The sequence below is a fragment of the Vidua chalybeata genome, chromosome Z, assembly GCF_026979565.1.
Source record: "Vidua chalybeata isolate OUT-0048 chromosome Z, bVidCha1 merged haplotype, whole genome shotgun sequence".
In the NCBI taxonomy this organism is placed as follows: domain Eukaryota; kingdom Metazoa; phylum Chordata; class Aves; order Passeriformes; family Viduidae; genus Vidua; species Vidua chalybeata.
The window spans coordinates 65,878,910-65,900,870 of NC_071570.1; the positions used below are offsets into that span (position 1 = coordinate 65,878,910).

A 21,961-nucleotide genomic window follows, 5' to 3' on the forward strand; every position below is an offset into this window, starting at 1 on the left:
GACAACCAAGACTGGTTCTGTTATCACAGACACAAATCTAATCTCCATTAACTTAAAGAAAAATTGCGTGTTTGCTAAAAAAACACAGCTGTTGATCCATGAGCCAAGGAATGCTTGATTTTAAAGAAAACTGGTTCCATATGAAAGCTTTCTGATCATTGTGAACCTAACTGCTAGCATTTTCTAGTCCCAGTGACCATGCAAAAAGGTAATATACAGAGATCTAACCAGCCAGGTTACTTATATAAATTCTATACCCCACCCTCCAAAGGATTCATTTCTCAGCTGAAATACTCCTTGAGGCTGAAGTCATATATTATAGTTCTGAAATGTGAAGTAACCCTCAATTCTACCCAGTTTATCAAAAATCCCTATCCGGCTCTCTCCCTTCTCACATTTCCTTGTCTTCATTATGCTTTTAAAAAAGGGAGATTGCTACTAAAATCCCAGTTGGGTTAACTTGACAGCTGGAGCATGAAAAACCACAAGAATCTCCCAAGTAGAAGGTTCTGACTGTCCCAGTAATTGGATATTCCAGCCCTTCCTATGCAAAAGTCCCATCAGGAACACAACTGAGAGGTATCCCAGAACACGCAGACTATTCAGGTGACACAGAAAAGAGAAAAAAAAAAAAAAAAAAAAAAAAAAGGAAAAAAAAAAAAAAGAAGAAGAAGAAAAGTATACAAGAAGTCTCAAGCAGGAGGTCAGAGTTCATTGGATTTAAAGACCCACTGACCTTCCTTCAGGAGAGGGTTGGTTCCATATTCCAGGCGTGGAACATTTCACCAGTCTCCTAATTGCAGATCAGATTTTCTAGGCATGCTACAGAAGCAAAAGTGTTCCTTCAACACCAGTAGTCCACTGCCACATTTTCCCATTACGAGCTTGTCAGCCTGCCAATGCAGAGAACTTCTAGAACTCCTCCTTGCTCTCTTCCCACAGAACACAAAGCTGCATATTCCTTTAGAAGCCCTATTCAAACTCCCTTTCTTCTCTATGAGCCTGCATCTTTGAGACAATGGATAAGAGGAGGCGGACCACTTCCGCCATTCATTTGCCCAGCCTGCTGAAACGTCAGATCTGTCTGATCTTGCAGCAGAAGCATTATCCTTTGTTCTGATCAGGTTGCACAAATAGCTGTGCTTGTGTCAGTCGCAGAGATTTTTCTTTTTTTTTCCTTTCTTTTTTTTTTTCATGACCAATATGATTTACGGCTCGCACAACACACCGTGTCCTGCTAAAAAATGTTGCAGTTTTGTTTTCCACCAGGCAGCTCTCCTACAAAAAAACTCAGTTCAGCGTTAAATGAAAGAAAGAAGTGGAAACTGCAGAATGCTGTCGCTGCACGTATCCTACAGAAATGTGCCAAAATATTCCCAGCCCTCGACACAAAAGTGCACAGAGTCACCAGAAGCACCTGAACAGGCTTGAAGGAGTTAGAGAAGCACAAGATTATTGTGAGTCCCAAGACTTCCCACCACTTCTCTAAAGGTTGGGCACTCCTCGTGCTCATCCGCAGCAGCTGCCTTTGCGTGTCCCGACAGCTTACTGCTTCCCACACAGACAAATTGGGCTGGCCCCAGCCACCCCCACCGCTGTGGTGACATACCTCTGCCCAGAATTCACACCTGGACAGCTTGCAAGCCATCTGCAACCCAAGAGGCAAAGGTTGGCCACTGCCAGGTCATGTGAACACGCAATGTGGTGCTGTCTGCTGAGCAGTTCAGTTTCCCACACTGACAGAAGAAAAATAAATCGCCAACCTCTACTGATAGAGGCCTGAGCTCTCGAGAGGTTACAAAACGTGGCTTTAATTCTCCCTTCCCCTTGTTCTACCATAATGCACGCTTGCTTATGAAAACAGTTGTTATCAAGCATCCTTCCTCTTCCTAGGGCAGAAAACCAAATCAACCAGAAAACACAGCCAGTCAAGTTCTTCAGAACTTCAGCACATATGAAACCCTCATTCAGGCTGGAGGTTGAACATTACCCACTACCTCCAAATTTCTTATATTTTTGCCTAAGTGTAAGTATGTATATAAATATGCTGTCTCTGTTATCAGGTAAAAGCTCAAATACCAATTTGTGGCTTCTAGCCAGCATTTAAAAAGGAAAAAAAAATTGCTAATCCATGGTTGCAATGGAAAAAACACCTACCACAGGGAAAAAATCCGCCTGCCTTTAGCCAAATCTAATCTAATCTTTTCTCACAGCTGTAATATCACTCTGAATGCTTCACTACCTAACTTCAGCTTCACATACAGAGCACGGGGAATTACTGATACAAACCTTTTGTACAAGGCCAGCTTGAAAAATACCCAACATAGGTGGCTGTGTTTAACATTCCTGAGTTTGCCATCAGAATCGGCACAGTTCCATTAAGATATTGCCATTTTTAGTAACTACTATACCCTCCAAAACGCAACAGCATTATATGATTTCTGTTCCATAGAGGCTTTGATGTTCCATCTATTATCCCAGTCTTGCTTTAGCACATATTTTATATTAGAATGCATTCCAGGAGGCATATGGCAGTAGAACTAGGTCAACCATTAACCAAATAACAGGAAGCTGCTCTGCAGATCACACCCTTCAAAGCTCGCTTAATGAGCTGGCTCTTCAGAGTATGTCCTTCAGTAAGGCTGAAGCTAACTGTTCCACAGGATTTTCCTTAAAGACACAAGTTCATCCAAGGCAGGTGATTTATGGACATGACAGACTCTGAAGAGCCATCCCAGAGTGTGAAAGCATCTGGGTCAGATGTTGAGATGAAGAACAATCCACAGTCACATGAGAGACATTGAATACCAGGAACCGGCTCCAGTAATTTCCTCATCTTAGATGGAAGCAGAGCCCATTCCACCATGAATCTGCTCCCACAACTTCACAGGAAAAGAGCAGAGCTTTTGTAGAGTTTGTAGAGAAGGATACCATCACGAGATAAAGATTTAGCATCTCTCTGTCCAGATGAGTCAATTCCATGCTTTTGCAATGTTTGGGAGGGGGGGGAAAGGGCTGATGTTAAGGCTGATGTTAAGCCTTGCAAGTCAGTGTCTGACTAAATTCTTCATGACTCCTGCTTTCTCATTGATCTATTTAGATACATGGATCTAAACATCATCTGCCAAATCCAGTAGAAGAAAAAGTCCATCATGTTTGCTGGTATCTTCATTTGTTCCACCTCAGTCTCACCAATTGCTTCCACTAAATATCACATTCCACACTTCTAAGCAACCACAGATGCCCAAGCTTTAAAGAGAAGTTTTTAGTACTGAGAAGTATCAAGCACAACAGAACAAAATCCATGAGTAACATGGAAGTTAGAAAAAGTTCTGATTCATATTATATTGTCAACACAGCAGTAGAGATGGCCTGATCAAGTTGTTTTTAAACAAATAAAAGGCAAACACTTGCCAGCACTGTAATTGAAAGGAAGTTTGCCACTGATATCCATCACATAATTGTTGCAATAACATGATAACTCAACATTCATGTACCACAAAGCAGTAAATTCAAAAAAGCCATCATCCAACTATGTGACTACAGCCAAATCTTGACACTAGGTGTATACAGATACTAATATTAGTTTTCTGATACTCTCATAAAAAGTGGATATAGTATCTTATCTCTTTATCATAATCTTTCTCCTGGACAGCATCCCTACAAAACAAAACATTCAGAGGTCCTGAAGTCATTATTTACCCAAACAAAGCTAACAATAAAAAAAACCCTCTCTGCACCACTGCCAAGGGTAGGCTTGCATTTCTCCATAATTTTTAATAGGAATGACTGCTGTAAGCAGTCCAACTTTATATATGTATATATATATATATATATATATCAAGAGTTTCCCCAGTAGTTCACATCTATCCTTCTGACAAAAATAAAAGGCAAAAAAGCCCTTGCCTTTTCTAACAGCCATTCTTCTAGTAGAGCCTCCGTAACTCAGAACTTCTCTGCAACCAAAATGTTTGTGAGGTGGGAACACAGGTCCACCTTTCTGGAGGTGGATCCTGCTGGTTCATCAGATAATAATTCCAGTTCCTAATTACAGGCACAGGAAACGATAAGGCATCCATGATGACTGAGAAAACAGTGTGTGTGATCATATGTCCCTGCAGATTGCTTTGTATCTTAAGCGACAGCTCCTTGCTGAAACAGGCTAACTAAGTGGAAGACTGCCAAGCATGCTGTGGTGAGATTATCATCTTAGTAGTTATTTATAATAAACTATCTTTGGCAAGTAGCACCTTTTTCAGTAGGAAAAAAAGTCAAGGACAATGCATTTTCTTCGCACTACAGAAATGGTCTATGAGAAAATGTGCAGACAGTATCTGGTGGCATTGTTCATTTGCGTATGAAGAAGCACTTCTGATGAACATTCCTCCAGCATGTTCTGAAAACTGTTCCAACACCACCAGAAAAAGCACAAAATTACCAGCCACTACAAAGTACAACCTGAAGTAGAAATTACATGGGTAGACAGAGTGCCGTACTTTATTTAAAAAAAAATATTTTGATTTGCCTGCATCCTTAATACTTTTGATGATGAAACAGCCACACCATGGCATCTCTATGGAACCAAGAAGGAGTTCTGCCCTGAGAAATGATGTTCAAGTCTCATATAATTCCTCAATGCCATTTATTTGCAAGTGCCCTATGCAGAAGTGCCAGAGTCCCATAGCTCCAACCAAAAAATCTGAACGGGGCCAGTGGAGCAGTTTTAAGGATGGAGTTACTGCAGAACAGAACAAACAGTCTTCACACACAAGTCATGTTTTATATGCATCCCCTCCTCCCATCACCAAACTGCAACTGGGAAAACATACCTGTGGGTTGACTACTCCCACTCCAGTTCTTAGGAACACATGAAGAAAATCATACTTTTGCAGAGCTGTCACAGAACAGCATCCAAGACAAGGATTCATTCAAGGGGATCTGTAACATATTATCTGAAGATCCTGCTGAGCAGGCAATGGAAACCATGAGAACTCTGATTATGAAGTTCAGCTCTGCTGTGCCCATCAAGGAGCAAGCTTTGGTATCCCAGAGTTTCCCAGGCTGCAGCTACAAGAAGATATCTCCAAATGTTATGGGTGGAAAAAAACCCTAAACCAGTTGGCCAGTGTGTGACTGAGCTGACAGAAGCCATACCATCAGATTTTTTAAGTCAATTAAATGCATAGTAAACTTACTTAGAAACTTTCTTCTGCAGATTTAGATAAGACTAGTAACAATATTCGGCTCTTTAAAAAAAAACAAAACAAAAACAATAACTAAAAACAAAAACAAAACAAAAACAAAAAACCAAAAAACAAAAAAAAAAAAAAAAAAAAAAAAAAAAAAAAAAACAACAAAAAAAAAACACAACCAAAAGGGTGTCACGGCATTAGCCAAATTTCTGGTAAAAAGAAAGCATGAACAGTTACAGTAGCTTTCTACAGTTTTTTAGTAATTACAGAGTTTCAAGGTCTACACAGTATCACAGCATTTCAAACCTTCTGCATTTCGCAGCTGCAGTTCAATGTTCTCAAATGGTTACAGCTTTTGAACAAACTGTCTGCACTAAAGCCAAAAGGATCTACCATGGAGATTCATCTGAAGCTCAGGACTTGCACATGACTGAACTCTTCTCTTTCTCCAGATCTGCTCAGCCCTTTACTCTCCCCCCAGCCCCTTTTATAATCCATCAGACATGCTTTTGGAGTGCACTTCATTGCTTTGTGTTTCATTTGGCTCTTTAAAAAGAAACATACACACAAACAAACAAGCAACCCCCTCCACCAAATCAAACAAACAAAAAACCAAAACAAAAAACAAAACAAAACCAAGGAAGAAAACCCCACAGGTTCAGGAAGAGAGGAAGAAATGAAACCCTATTGGGCTGAAGTTTCCAGATGACAAAGCAGAAGGTAATTGTTTAATACCAAGCATGAAAGCAGCACAAAAGGACAAGATGCAGAGGCGGGGGGGTGAAGAAAAAAAATCTATCTGGGCTTCCTGCACTGGCATGAAATGGCTGCTTTCCTTCTTACTGCCAGCTCCCATGCTTCATGTTGACATTACACATCCTGTGCTGTAGATCCACCCCCATGCTGATGCTTGCCCAACAGAATTATCTCCTGCGTCACAGCAGTGGTAACAGAACTGCTGGCTCTGCAGATCCGAGAGCACCATTTCAACGCTTAATACATGCAGCAACTGGACACACTACCAGATATTCTGGGTTGGTTTATGGCACTCTCAGTGCTGTACTGCTTTGCCTAACCTTCTGTTAACCAGATGGCCCGTTCCCTCCCCTTGGGATCAAACCATTAAGTTTTATTTTATTAATCTCTACCAAAATGCAGGGACAGTTTGGAGCCCTTGTATCTGGTTTATCTCCAACAGGGTTGCTAAAATGAAAATGACCTAAAAATAACTGGAAATGCTGCTTCACACCAACAGAGAACAAGCTCTTTTGGAGTAAATATTTAAATCATCTGCCAGATGAACCACCACAGCAGCACGAACCACATGGATAGGAACTTGTATTATGTACACACACACAAAGGTACACACTTCTGCCATTGTAAAAGGACCTAGGTTGCATTCTTCCTGATCCAAAACACTTTTGTCTTCAACAAACCATTAATATCTATTAATATCTATTGAAGCCAATCCCTTAATTAAGAGGAAAAAAATGAGGGGGGAAAAATGGCTTCCAAAACCACAATTAGTGATGGGGCTCCAGAACATGTGAGCATCATCCACAGATAACAAAGCAAACAGGAATGTTCTCACTAGAACATCTGCAAACTCACATGAAACAGTACTTCAGGGACATGCCAACACTAACTGAAGTCAAAGTTGAGTATTTGTAACATACATGCTCCTGCTGTCAAAATACAAAGAGCGAGAATGAAAGAAGGAGCACATGAATGAAAGTGAAAGAATTATCTAATGCATATGCTTCTGCTGAATCTTGCAAATCTGCTACAGCCATGCCCTCACATGCAACCACAAATGAGCATCTCATGTATGTAGGTGGAAGCTGTTGAAAGTTAAGGGCATCCTCAATTCAAGATGTAATTTTCAAACGCCTCCCTGAAAAGCTCCACAAGAATTACTCCATGCAGCTAAGGATCGGATCTTCAAATGTTTACTCACACAAGTAGCTGCAGTGAAAATTCAGAATCAGGGCACAGCAACTGTTCACATGAATGAGCTTTTAGAGCATAAGGGCTTTAGCTCCCCACCATCTATTATCTACCAAATGCACTACGGTAACTAGGAAAATGCAACAGTGGTGAGGTCTAACCTATTAAAAAGCCTTTGTTAACATTCCTAACAGTGGTAGTAAGCAGTTATAAAATAAATAAAGCGCACATGCCTGCACACTAAACAAAATCCCAGGAATGTAAGAGGAATCCTTTAAAAGTTCCAGTTTTGCTGTCTTCCAAAGGAAATAGGAAGCAAATCCATGTAAAATCTAACTATAATAAATCATTAAAATCTGTTCTTCGTGGCTGCCACCACAGTGCAATGCTTCAAAAGCACAACTGGGTTCACTGCTCAGATTGCTGCATGTATGCATTTGTCTGAAGCTGGATCTTTTCAACCTAGAGCTCCAAACCTCTGCAGGCTGGGGTGTCAAACATGCTCAAAGATGACGGCACTGCTACTATCCAACTTCCTACATGGGACTAACTTCTGACGTGGAAGGAGATCACAAACCGCCTTCTTCACACCACCTGGGCAGCTAAAATGTTCTTGTGGTCATCCATTACTAAAAGTCTTACTGAGACATGAATAACCCTTCAATCTGGATGTCAACAGATCAGCAGGTATTGCCTTCAGCTCATAAGCAGACTGCTTAATTCACCTGTAAAGAGGATTAGAAGTCTTCAGCACATCAAGGAAAAAAGCATGAGAACAGGCGGTGTGACATTTTAGCTCCATCTATCTTTAAAATTTCCCCAAAGAGCAGGATTTTTTTTTAATGTCCCATTTAAGTTACTAACTCATCATCATATGACTGGTCTCCACTGCCATGACATACAAAACTTCAGTATATGGTGACAGGCCCCCTAGAAAATCATTCCACAACCTGAAACATCATCTACCCTTCAAACACACTAAAAATAGATTCCTCACCCCCTTGAGGTCTCAGCAGCCCATCTGATATTACAGTACAGTATTAACAAACCTATGTAGACATGAATTCTTAAAATAAATATCTTCAGAGATAAGACCAGAATACCAGCAAGCAAACTATATTCCTGTACACCAACTGGTGAACCTGTGGAAGCACTGAAGAACCATGGAGGGCAACGACCCTTCCATATTCATTTTGCAGGAGCACAACTTGGGCAACCTTTGGTCAACCTGCCTGACACCTTGCCAAGCAATCTCTGTCTGAAAGACATTTTCTGACTACACTACAGCCTCAGCAGGTCTTTTTATGTGGTTCCTTAGGGGAACTGAAAATCTTTGTCTTCCCCCCACCACCCCCTACCCCACAGTGGAAGGAGAGCAGCACACTGGTAGGGGGCGTGGAATGGAAAGTTCATTGTCGTTTTTTATCACCTCTGCAATCTGTTCATTTTAAAATAATTCAGGTTTACTCATTTATTCATGCAAAGACCCAAACACACTGACTCACTCTTTCAGCAGCCCCCGTGAGTAATACAGTTATGTCCTTGGAGCCAGAGATTTCAGGTCTCACACACGCACGGGTGTTCTGGCAGGAGAAACCAGTGTGCACTCTTGAGCAACAACAGGTCCTTCCAAACCCACCAAGATGGAAACACACCAGGAGCCACTGAAGGGTTAAACACACCCATCCTGCATGGCAGAACATGGCCTTGGGTCACATTTACCTACAGAAGGGCTGCCGGAGTGCTCTCTGCCCCGGTGCTGTTGCACACTGGGCTGTTTCACACCATATGCTTGATCACAGACAAGAGAACTTGGCCTCTGCATGACCTGACACAGCTGAAAGCCGATATGCTTTCTCCCCACTTCCCGCCCCCAGCAAAGATAAAAGGTCATTTAGACCAAAAAGAACCTGTCCACACTGACTTCAAGTTACATTAATTCAACTTTTGGGATGCATGCTCCTGGCCAGGAAGCCAAACCCTTTCTTGCAGGGCTGCAAGCCACAGCCATATGACGAGGCAGGAACAATTCAGCAGTCAAGGAGCTAATTAACCAGGCTGAGAGCTGTCTGGCTGCTCTCGATTTTCCATCAGCCATTTGTTACATTTTTTACACTTGTCAAGCTATTTAGCTGAGCATCATAGAAGCAAGGCTTCAAAGAGGTCCCACATCCTGCACCCCGAGCCACACAGCTGTAGACAAAAGGGAGGGGAGAAAATGAAATGCAAAATCAGAGCTTCCAATCAAATACAGAGAGAAATAATTCCAAATTTGTTCACATTGACATTTTATTTATTTATTTGTCTTCATGGTGCCATTTGTCTCACAACATAGAAGAAAACAAGAAGATAACTCCATTGGCCACTGCCTTCCAAACTCTGCTGCATCACCAATTAAGTAGGCACTGTGTATATATATTTATCCATACTCACCACAAGCAATAACACACTTGAGAAGACAGGCTCAGTCAGAATGACAGCAGTGACACAAAAACAAGGTGGCAGGTAACCACATCTCATCTCTCAAGTGCTCGCCAAGAGAAGAGCAGCTCTGCTCCAGTCTCACACACCAGAACCACTCACAAAAGGAGGCTTTTCTTTCCTTATCTTGGTTTGTTTTAACACACACAGCAGCAGAGTCCAGCACCATGGTCATAATTTCCAACATCCATGTTAAATCCTAATTATACCTATTTTACTGGGTAGAGGCATAGATGGTTGAATGAATTAAAAAAAAAAAAAAAAAAAAAAAAAAAAAAGAGCAATATTTCAAGGGCTGGACAGCAATTCTTTGGTCTCCTTTCTTTTTGGTCAGAGACACCCAAATACCCTTAACAAAGAGCCACATACCCAGAAATCCCACAAATCTAGCTGAGTCTGACTGGACTGAAGAATCCAAGTCTTAGTTAAAATAAATAAATATCCATGTGCCTCTTAAGTTCTCTCCAGCAGCAGTTTTCTCAACTAGAGATGAGTACTCATGTTGACTCACTGCATCCCCCTCAAGACCAGCACTCCTCAAGCTATTCCAAGTTTAGTCCAGACTGTAGTTTTCACTTTGTTTAATAAAATCATGAAAATTAAAATACAAAAAAAGGGAAATGACAAAAAAGTTGCTGAACAATCACCATTGACATAAACCACCTACACCAATCCCTCTGAATTTCTGACCTAGGATCTATTTCAGCTGTCCATTTAATATCAACAAGAGGGAGGTAGAAGTGAGAAGAAAATAAAAACAAACCCCAAAAAAAAACCCAAAAAAACCCCACCAAACAAACAAACAAAAAAACCCACAAAAACCCCAAACAAACAAACAAACAGAACACCCACAAAACCCAACCATTTTCAGCATCATCAGCCAGCTAAATTCTGACTTTTGGACCGCAGCAAGGCCTTTATTAATGATCCCTCTCCCAGCTACACACTCAATCAAATTCTCCAGCAATTCAATCATTAGAAGGTAAATGAACCACCCTCCACATCAACATCATGCTGGACCAAAATCTTCCAGCACAAGTAGTCTCTCCCTTAGCTTTGCTGTTTATTTGACAAATAGGGGGAGAAAATGTAAGAAATTTAAGAGAAAAATTACAAGAAATTTAAGAAAATTTTGTGTGCTTGCTGGAGCACAGGTTCCAAGTGTTACATTCCCCCCATTCTGCTCTTTTCTTTGGAGAGGTCTGGGGACAGTGTGTGGGAGGAATGTGCTTGCCTGGCTCCTGTGATAAGTGGCCATTGTGTTCTGAAGCATTTGCATGACAACAGTCCAACCCAGGATGACCCATCTTCTTCCCAAAAGGAATATCCTGTGATGCCTTCTTTCCACTGATACCATCCCAAGCCACTGTTTGAACCCAAGAGCTGCAGGCGGAAAGGAAGGGTTTGCTCATCCCAGCAATGCAAAAGAAGCCCCCATTGTCCTACTAGGCCACGGAAACACTGACCACATGTGCATCAGAAGATTCCATTTTTAGCATCTTTCAAAACAAAGTCTTCTCTTTCACATTATCACGAGCACACTGAATCCTCAGTCTTCCTATATAATTCTCTGCAATGTCTGCTTTGTTTTGTCTTGAAAAATCGTTCTCCTGCCTCTCTACCCCATGCCACTGCTCTATTAGAAGCAAGTTTCCAGTGCACATAATTATGGCATGCCTTAGCCTACTTTTTTCTGTTTGCTGAACAGCTCTGCCTATTTTCTACTTGTGCTGATGCTACCATTTACTTTTCCTGATGCTCTAATCCTTGTATCCTTTGAAGGCCTGACTTCCTCCACACCATGACAGCAGCTGGGGTTCTCAGGCCCCTTTCTAGACCTTTTTAATAGCAACTGTAGTGCCATTCTGATGAACATCCCACTTCCTAATCTTCAGGTCAGCACAAAGCCTGCATCTGTAACAAGTGTTGCAAATACAACATCCAGGGCTGCTGAGCACCCATTATCTAAATGACTTCGAGTTATTAATTGCATATTCCTGGAACTGGAAGGAGAAGGGAAAACACTGTCACATAATGCAAACACTTAGCTTCTTCACACGTAATCCCAATTAGAAGGTCTTATTTTCCACGAGGAAGTAACAAGTGACACATGTCAAGAACTGAATTCTTAATTTAACTGGTTCAAAACTAATAGAAGTAGTCCAGTGAATCAAGTGCTTTCCCAGAATTATTTGTCCTCAACACACAGTGGCCTTGCAATGATTCCTACCCTAATAAGCTCCAAATAAGTCCTTCCTAATCACTCATGACATTGATGCTGTGCCTACAGCTCTTTATGCTGACACTATTAAGCAAGTATTCTTTAAGAAACTGTGTTTGACTCCACTCAAGAACAACTCCTGAACATCCTGAGATCTCCTATTTCCATCTTCTTTCAATTACCAGCTAAACTCAACTAAATTGCTTCTTCTGATGGATCTTACCATCTTCTACCTAAGAAGCTGCTTTTAGCCCAAGCCAGAACCCCACTGTACTCCCCTTAAGACAGCAGCTGTGGAGGTCCATAATTATAATTATGGACCACAAAAACTAGTCAAAAACAATGAGACTTTTGATCAAGGTAAAATACAATGTATAGCACTGCTGCTAGGTCTGGGACTGATGTTCTGATAACAGATGTATCTCTAAAATTACTACAAAGCAGTCAAAAGCAATGATGAGGAAAAGCTTTCTTAAACTCTGCTGAAAGAAAAGTTCCTTCAAGTAGTGATTAGCCCAGGATATTTTGAGTTACTGCAGTAACACACATTGCCTCAAGCTGACCAAAGCAACTGCATCAAGACCATCAACTCCAACACAGCTGAAAAGAGCCCAGAGGGGAAAAAAAAATTATATTGTATTTAAGATTGTGTTCAACTGTAAGACACCAAACAAAATGGCTCCCCTTTCCTTATCTCAATCTCTCTCCTCTTCCTCAAATTCCTTTGGAGATGTATTTGTGCTGCAACCTCTGGCACAGCTTAATAAAGCTCAAGAGATGAGGGGCAGACTTTTTAAATCTTTGGTATTGTTTTTAACATTGAAAGAACAAAACGGAACAGAATCCAAAAACAAGAGAACTCACATGATTTTGTATTTACCTATGTGTTGAACTTCCCAAACACAAGCTGAAAGTAGAAGAATACTTCCTAAATTCAGGATGCAAATAAAGATCACTTCTATTAAACCTGGTCCCCTAAGTTTGGAAACTTCTACAAAAGACTTTTTTTTTTTTTTTTTTTTTGCTACAACCAACAAGATAATTATCATAAGTCGAGCTATCTCCCTTCCTCTCCCCTTTTCTTCTTTCAGCACTGGCATACAAACCATGCTATTTTAACTTCTTTCCTGTTCTCCCAGTTCTTCTGGAACATTTTATTTTCAACAGTCAACTCATTTGGAGAAGTGCCATTCTGAAGTTCAACCGTGTACAATGTTAACTGTGTCTCTGCCAGCAGCTGAGATCTTGCATCACACCACCTTCTCCAGCACCTCTTGGTTAAACAATTTGAGTTCCTCTCTCTGAGAAGTTAGAAGATGTTTAAGCAACCTTCACTCTCATCACAGTCCTTTTATCTTCCCCCTCCCCCCACCAAAATTATTCTCACTCTCTGAAGAATAAGATGGAATTTCTCATTCTCTCCTCAATTAACACTCCGCAGACCTCCTGCACACCTCCCGTGGGCCCAGAGATTTCTTGATTGTTTAGTACCCTAGATGAAGCCACTGTTAGGAAAGCAAGCAGGCATTTGGACTGATGAAGTTCAACATCTCTGCTGAAGCCAGCAATTAGAAGTTCATACTTGAACATATCTCGGATCAAGTATGCAAGTTAAGCAAATCATACAGTTCTGGCACTGGTAGCAGACCATATTCATCCAGAACAAGTTCACAAAATATATAATCATCTACTTCAAGGTAGAAAAGTATCTGTTAAGATTCAAAATAAGAGAAATACATTATGCTGAAGGAGCATTTCCATTATTTTTCTTCTATAATAGATTGGAAATGTAACAAAATATAAGGAAACAAAATACACAAAACAACACAGACATCTCGGCCTTTGTAGACCTTTCCTGATCTGTGGAAAACAGGACCTCCTTCCTCCATCAGCAGCTTCTTCCAATCACTATTTCACTGGGGACTTTTGCATTTGTCCCTAAGTTTGCTTGGTGGCGCTTCAACATGGGACAATATTAGTTAATGAGTAGTACACAGCTATTCACCAGTTTCACATTTTCAAGTCCTTTTTATGCAGTTTCTTACTTCAAAGCACTGCTGTTCTGCCTGTTTAAGGAAATTATCCGCAACACCACACAGAGAAAGTGTTACAGTTAACTGAGGTAATCTCAATTTATATTGTAACTCCACATTGTTTGGAATAATGGGAAAACCCAATAGGAAATGCTAATTCACACTGGGTTTCTGGGAGTTCCAGATTTCAAGAGACATCTTTTGAGCTCTTCTGAAGTATTCTTCCTCAAACTGTAAGTTGTACTATTATAAGACTTAAGTTCTTCCCATTTCCTTCTAAAGGCTAAAATTAAACTTGCCCATTCCTTGGGCCCCAGAGGAACATCTGCCAGATGTCCAGACATCTATGCTGAACAATAGTCATCTACTTGTCAACTCTCTTTTTAGTCATCCTTTTATCGGTCTTCATAAAAGTCAATTCCTCTTTTAAGTCAAAGTGCACAACGCTAACGAATTTATAAAGGTCACTGGATTGGAATGATCATATTTTTTCCATTTCCACTTGCAGTTGCCCTGCTTTCCCTTTCCAGCACCCCTTTATGTACTCATATTCTTCACAGTCTAAGCATACAAATTACTGTATTTTTAGTTTTCTTCTTGCAATAAAATAGTATTTTTAATTATGGAAGGAAATTGTAAACGTGACATCTTAAGTTTCTCAACAACATAACCACATGTGAAGCTAGTGAAAATGTAAAATGAAATAATTCTTTAAATATTTTTAAAGCAGTGCTTCATGGGCTATGTCTAGTAGATGTGAGAAAAGTGATTAAGAAAAGCATATTTAAATACTGGAGAATAAGCTACCAATGCTTATTCTTTCTATTAGAGATGGGACCAATAAAAGATTCTGTGTGCTCCAAACCAAAAGCAATTGAAAGCCATTGTCTGAATGAAGAAATTTGTGCCTGATTTGGAGAAACATTCATGCCACCACCATGGCGTGAATTAAGATCATCTTTCTGGAGCTTCTTTAAAAACCAATGGGTTTTGGGGTTTTTGTTTGTTTAGGATTTTTTTGGTGGGTGGAATTGTTTTGTGTTGTTTTGGGATTTTTTTTTTTAATAAAAGTTCTTCAGCTAGAATTTTAAGAGCAAGGTGAACTTCAGTCTGTCTGGGCAGAACCACAGCAAGAAGCACCATTAACAAGAATGTCATTCTCTGAAGAGGTTTCAGTCTCAGTGAGGAAACACAGGGAAAAAAAAAAAAAAAACACAACCAAAAAAATCCCATTAAAACGACTGTGATGTTGTTTGGTTTCCTAGGGCGTTAAGAGGCCCTCCCAAAAAGATCTTGATCTTAAATCTCAGAGCTGTTCTTGGATTGCACATGCCATGTTCAAGGGCAGTGTATCTGCAGGGCACCCTGTAGTGCCAGCACTGGGCTGACCTCTCCAGAAGTAAGAGGAGATTCACAGCTCTGAACCACAAACACTGCATACAGTCCATATAGGGGATGGATATTTGGGATCTGACCCAAATAAGCAAAGGTCCGTGGGCAATTTTTCAGTTTGTCTTCAATGGCTGACTTAGACCTGTGCAGAGGTCTGAAAATGCCATTAAAAAATATCACCTCAGGGAAAAAAAAAAAAAAGCAAACCACAAAACACCACAACAACAGCAAAAAGAAACAAACAAACAAAACCCCAAAACCAAAAGCAGTGAGCCTCTCTTTTTGTCAAAATATAAGATTAAACATACCTGAAATGGTATGTTCCATGGCCTTCTTCTGAAAGATGGAGACAACCAGAGAACCTTAGTAATTTGGGTGACACATCAGCAACCAGAACTTAAGAAATTCACAGTTGATAAAGCAATATCCTTCCGAAGTATATTAAGATTACACATTAAAACATTTCTTCCACAGCAAAAATAAAACAAGAGCATTGATTTTTAACCTCTAAGACGAATCTCAAGTTCACCACCCATCACTGCAATCCTCAAATCTTTCTGGTTTTTTGCACATCTGGGAGGGTGTTCTGATTCAGATTCACTGGTCCCCCATTCTGCCACTTAACATCTTCCCGTATTTGTTGTTAAACACCTTAGAATAATCAATGTATGGACATCACTCACACCCTTCCTTGGAACTGTGCCTTCAAGCTCAGCAGCACTGAACTCCAATATCCCCCTCATGCATTTTAGGATGTATTTTGAACTTTTTGAGGAACTGCATCTACTGTGCAGCTGATGTGCAGATTTCAGTGGGTGGGAAAAGATCTGAGGACTGCTTTGGGTCTACTCAAAATTGCTTCAGATTAAAAGGTGGGTTAAAAACAAAGCACACTAACTCCTGCTCAACTGCTATCTCACTTTAAAGATCTCAGGTTTCCATAATGACATTAAAATCACAGTAAGAATGTTGCTGTAAGTTTTCGGGAAAAAACAGTATTTTATGACACCAAAAAGACAGCTGTGAAAACTGTTTTGCTTTTTCCGAGAGATTATGTATGTTATGATGCTCTGAAGAACCTACTAAAAGCTTGCCAGTATCACTTTAATGCAACCTAGTGAGTGGGGAGAAATATTCCATCTTAATTTAAAACACATCCAAAAGAAGGAATGCTCTTGGAAATGAGATGTTAAAAATCCCAAAAAATAGGCATCATCACCTAGGAAAAAAAGAAACATTTCATGATACCCTCTGGAAGAACCTGAGCAGCCTCAAGCTGCATGCACTTACCTCCAAATGCTTTCAGAAATCTAAAAATATATGCTTATATACGCTATTTACTTGGCCAACTGATCAACTTTCAAAATCCTGTGGTCTTTAACCAAAGAAAAATATCTAGAAAGGTGACCTCCGCATGAAAGCATCAGAGGAAAAAAGCCTGAGGATGTGTTTCTCTGTGTGAAGGAGAATCTGAGCAATTTCCTCCAATCCTCATTTCCTGATAGCATGAAGACAGCGAGAAGACCCATCACAATGTTGTGCATTGAAAAATCTGAAGGGAAAACCTTAGGGGAAAAAATCATGATTAAGCCAGCTCCTACCCAGCAAAGCCTCAAAACATGGAGAGACATCCACAATGTTAGGAGCACTTCCCATCTCAGCTTTGTCTACTCTCTCTCTCCTCCATTTTCTGGTGGAGCTAGAGAACATGACATGGCTTACCTGACTCAGATCACAGCTCTCTGCCAAACTAGTCACTTCCTCTTAGACATGCAAGCAGCTTCAAGAGACAAACAGACCCCCACAGACGCACACACAAAAGCAGGACAGAAAGCACTCAAAACTTGGAGGTCTCTCCCCTTCCAAACACCAGAGAAACAAATGAAAGTTTTCCCTTTTTCTCCCCAAAAAAAGAGGGAGGTGAAGGGAAGGGGGGGGAGGAATCCTATCAGATCACAACTACATGAAGCTCCAGGAGGATCTATCTGTGAGGAGAATAGAAACCACAATGCTGAGGGGAGCCGGGGGGCACGGGGGGGGGGGAAGGAGAAGGTTACTCCAGAAGACATAAAGAGCCTGTGGACTGTGTGTGTGCATGTGTGCGAGAGCGAGGAGAAGCTTTGTGTTGTGGAGCCTGGACTGGAACCAAAGCAGACAGCTTGCAAATGGAGGACAGGGAGATAAAGAAAGGGAAAGAGGGGGAGAGATAGGGAGAAACCTGCTCCGGGTGGGTTGAGAAAGGGGCAGGGGAGAAAGCGCCTTCTCCCTTGCCTGGTTTAAAGGTAGGGACATCGGGGAACTGAGCAAGTAGAAGTGGGCTCCTTCCCCTTCCTTTCTTCCCTTCTCGCTCTCCTTTCTCTCAAAGGAGAGCACAAGCGTGTGTAATGGCTCCTGCTCTCCAGCTGAACGCTGTCCTCCTCCAAGCCACCTCCTGCGGGCACCACCAGCCCCCCAGCCCCGACGCCAACGGGGACCCCCGCATCCCAACTCCAGGAGAGCCGCTGTGGGGGCACCACCGCCGGGGCGAGGGACCAGCCTCGCCAGCGGCGAGAAGGGCAGCGAGAAGGGGACGAGAAGAAAGAGGAGGAGGGGGAGAGCGGCTGGGAGAAAGAAAGAAAGACAGCAGAAAGGAAAGAAAGAAAGAAAGAGAGCGAGAAAGAAAGAAAGAAAGGAAGGAAGAAAGAGGTCACCCGATTGCCTGGGTCGTGCCAGCACGGAGCTTTTCTCTCCTCCGTGTGTCTCCCGTCTCTGATCCAAGTCCACACGCACAGCACCATCCAGACCTCGCACACACACACATATCCTCTCAGGCACCCCCCACCCCGAAAGCTCGGCTGGTATCTCACTTATCTCCCCTATTTCCCCCCACCTCCCCCCCCCGTAATGCAACAACAAAAAATTAATTAACCGCCTTCCTCCTCCTCCCACCACCACCACCACCACCACCAGCACCTCCTCCTCTTCTCCTCCTCCATGCAAGAGACTTCTCTCTCAAACAAAACACCCCGCTCTCGCTCCCCTCTCTTCTCTTTTTTTGCTTTTCTTCCTTTCTTTCTTCCTCCTTCCTCCGTTGACCGAATGAATGGATTTCAGAGGAAGGTGGTGGAAAGAAAGACAGACATAAAAGAACAAACAAAATAACACACGCACAGAGACACACACAACGAGACACACATAAACACACTAAACGAGAGATGATCTCTCCAATGCCAAACCAGAGATGGGTTTTAATTGCAAGAACTTACAGGAGCGTCCCGGCACTGCTGCTCTTGCTGCTGCCTCCTCTCCTCTCCTCTTCCTCTCTGCCTAGCTCTTCTTGTTATTGTTGTGGAAGTTGTTTTGTGAGTCTCATGTGCTCCTTGCCAGGTCTCAGCAATGGAGGATCGCCATCTTTCCCTGCTTTTCCCCCCCTCTCTCCCTCTCCCTCTCCCTCTCTCTCTCTCTCCTTCACTGGTTTGCTGCAGCTGCAGATGACCTGAGATATCCGTCTCTCTCTCTCTCTCTCTCTCACCCTCTGTGTCTCTCTCTGAATAATGAGCAACCAGAGGGAGAGAGAGAAAGAAGACAATCTCCTCTCCTACCACACAAAACGCAAGAGCACCAGGGGGTGCAAGAATCCTTTCTAACAACAACAACAACGTGTAGAGGAAGAGGAGGAAAAAGAGAAAGAAAAGAGAAGAAAAGAGAGGAGGAAAAGGCAAGAAGAAAGAGGAGGGAGGTGGAAGAGGAGGGGGAAAAGCAAGCAAGCGAGAGAGATCCAGCAGGCAGACAGATGGAGGAGAAGATGGTAGTGATAGAGGAGGAGGTGTTGAAGATGAAGGAGATTAAGAGGAGGAAGGTGGTAACAAAAAGTTAAGGTTTGGGACACTGAATCACTCACAGGCCAAGGAGGAGGAAAAGAAGGGGGAAAGATCTGAAGATCTTCCCCTTCCAAGCTGTTGCCTTCACAAAGCTTCCTGTGCAGGAGCGCTCAGCAGCTCCTACGATGCTGGGGGAGCCGCTCGGATGGAGCGCTCTGCTGGGTCATAGCTCTCTTCCAGCCATGACAAAAACCGGTTTCTGCATGCAGATCTGCCCCCGAGGTGATCCCTCAGACACATCCATCTAGAGGCTAATCTTCCCTGAGCAGGGTAAAGAACATAAATGGAGCTGGAGGTTGCAAAGTATAAAACCAGATCTACCACGTGGTTGGTTTTTAATCCCCCTTCCAGCCCACATTTGATGTGGAGAAAGGACACTCAAATTGTCCATTTCTGGCACGTATTTTGAAGTCTACTCCTGGAAATAAAGACAGTCATCTCCAGGTTTTTTATTTCTCACAAGCGTTTGGGAGAAAAGAGAGCTTGCACTACTATCACCAAAATCACTTCTACATTGGTGAAACGTGGTTTTTTTTTTGGCCGCAAAATAAAATAAATAATTCCACTTAAAATAACTTTTATGCCTCCCAACACCTAGTTGTCTGCCTCTTTGTGACTGATTATTTAAAACCGTGGAAACTAACGATCAAGGCTCACAAAGAAAGGTATCTGGGTGACGAAGGCAAGCAGACAAAGACAAAGCGGCTGTAGCCTGCATTTTTATTTATTCTCGTTTCTATTAAGCATTGTCCTGAGCTACTTATTTTGCTCGACACCCCCACCTCAGCGCAAACCCCCCCCCCCCCCTCCAGTCTTTCCACAGCACCAGGTCAGATTCTTTCTGGGGTTATGTCTAGCGAGGAAAGGGGGATGGGGGTGGAGGGGCGGGAGGAATTAGGGTTTACGTGCAGACTCAGTAAATCAATACGCGGGAGTGAGGCAAAATCAATTTGAGCACAAGGGCATGACTGGTGATGGAACATCAGTGGGGTTTCTCGAGCTCTCCAGCTCTGCAGTTTTGCATGGCTGGAAGAGAGACTAGAACCACGGAGCTCCGGTTCGGCTGGAGGGGGAGATCCTCCCCTGCTCCCGAGGAAGTTACATGTGAGTGGTGGACCTGAGGTGATCTCCTGGAAATTTTTGAGTTCAGGTTTTACTGACTCTGGGAGAAGTCAGGCATGTTAGAACTTCATTGTCTCTCTCAGCTCAGCTGAAGACCAAACGCAGAAATACTAACCACAGCAATAAAATAAAATAACAAAAATCTGTCGCCCAGGTAGTGGTCAAATATTAAACCCATGCGTCCTCCGATCTTCCCATCCGCAAGAATGCCATGAGTACAAAGCACACATGCAGGATCTCTCCCATTAAATCTTTTTCTTTGAGCCGTGCAAGTTAATGACTAAACAGGAGAAAGATCTTCTCCCTCCTCCTCCTCCTCTCCCCTCTTTCCGCTCCCCCCCCCCTCCACCCCAAACAAGTGCTGTGAGAAATGGGAGGAAGGATAATATCTGGGCAGAAGGAGCACTGTTGGATTTAGAGAATTCTTCTTAAGGAAAAGGGGAAAAAACACCAAAACTGAGGATTCCTACTAAGACTATTGGTTTCATGCAGACAAACGGAGCGGACACCTCCTAAGAAGCTGATAAAAGAACATTAAGGAAAAGGGAGGGACTGTCTTTACGGCTGCCAGAATGTGCATGTGTTCTGCCTGCAATTTTCTATAAATCATCCTCATCGCAGGAATAGAGCGCCTGGGCTTTGCAGTCTTTGACGTACCATCAACGCCGAGACAGATAATTCACCTCTTTGTCTCTCAGCATTTTAAATTTAAAAACCAAGCAAACAAACAAACAAAAACAAAGGGTGGGAAAAAACAAAAACAAAAACAAATTAAAAGAGAGAGAAAGAAAGAGTAACCCACAACTACAAAACACGTTGCTTCTGACCAGCAAGAAAGAAACTGGATCTTCATGGAGATAGTCTGGAAGTGTTTTCCCGCCCTATCCCCCCGGTCTTTGGGCGGGGGGGAGGGGGAGGCCCTCCCTCGCCGATCCCGGAGGAGCCCCCCGAGCCCCGGGGGGACAGCGGGCTCCGGCGGCAGGAGGTCGGGGTGGCCGGAGGAACCGCGGTGCCCTGGGGCAGCGCTGGGGGCCACGGGGCGGGGGGCTTCTCCCAGGGCTCAGGGGGTCCATAACTTCCTCCCGCAGGCTTGCTGTCATCCCCAGCGTCCCCCGAGCGCCGCCGGGGACAGCCCGCAGCGAGGTGGGCACGCTGGGCTCTGAAGAAGCGGGCACCGGGGCAAAGAGGAAGGGAGAGATTCCCCGGAGACACCCCCCAGCCCTCGGACCGCTGGTTTCTCTCAGGAACGGGCATTTGTGGCTACCGAGAGAAGGGGGGCGAGCCGGGGGATGCAGAACCCTCCGCGGGTGGTGGGCATGCGGGGGCACCCTCCTGGCTCGCCCCGGTGCCGCGCCCGGCAATGAAGAGGTCAATCTTGCTGACAGCCCCCGGGTCTTAATTAACCCGGCGGGTTAAGTGTCCCATTAAGGGCGATGAAGACAGTTTGCTCCTCTCTGGGTTCTGGCATTTGGGTCGTCCGGGGACGTCGGGCAGTGGCCAGGATGGCCCACGGCATCCCCGGTCCCCACCCGGGGGTGGGAAGCTAGAGGGGAATCTCAGCTTCTTTCTGTCTTACCAACAAAGGTGGTGTTCCACCGCCGTGTTGGTTTGAAGCCACAGTAGAAGGCGTGATCTTGGTTTTAAATAAAAGAAATTAAGCCTTTGCTCATTTATCTGGGGTAGATGGTCCATGTTCCACCATGTAGCCAGGGG

At 43.1% G+C, this 21,961-nt stretch overlaps 1 protein-coding gene across 1 annotated transcript in view; it reads right to left on the bottom strand.

Annotated features, from left to right (window-relative positions):
- ZNF462 (zinc finger protein 462) overlaps positions 1–18,580 on the bottom strand; it is an 88,394-nt gene extending 69,814 nt beyond the window's left edge. Inside the window, exon 1 of the mRNA XM_053931883.1 lies at positions 18,512–18,580. The gene's annotated coding sequence lies outside the window, so the exon portion shown is untranslated. The remainder of the gene's footprint in view (positions 1–18,511) is intronic.
- Between the last annotated feature and the right edge of the window lie 3,381 nt (positions 18,581–21,961).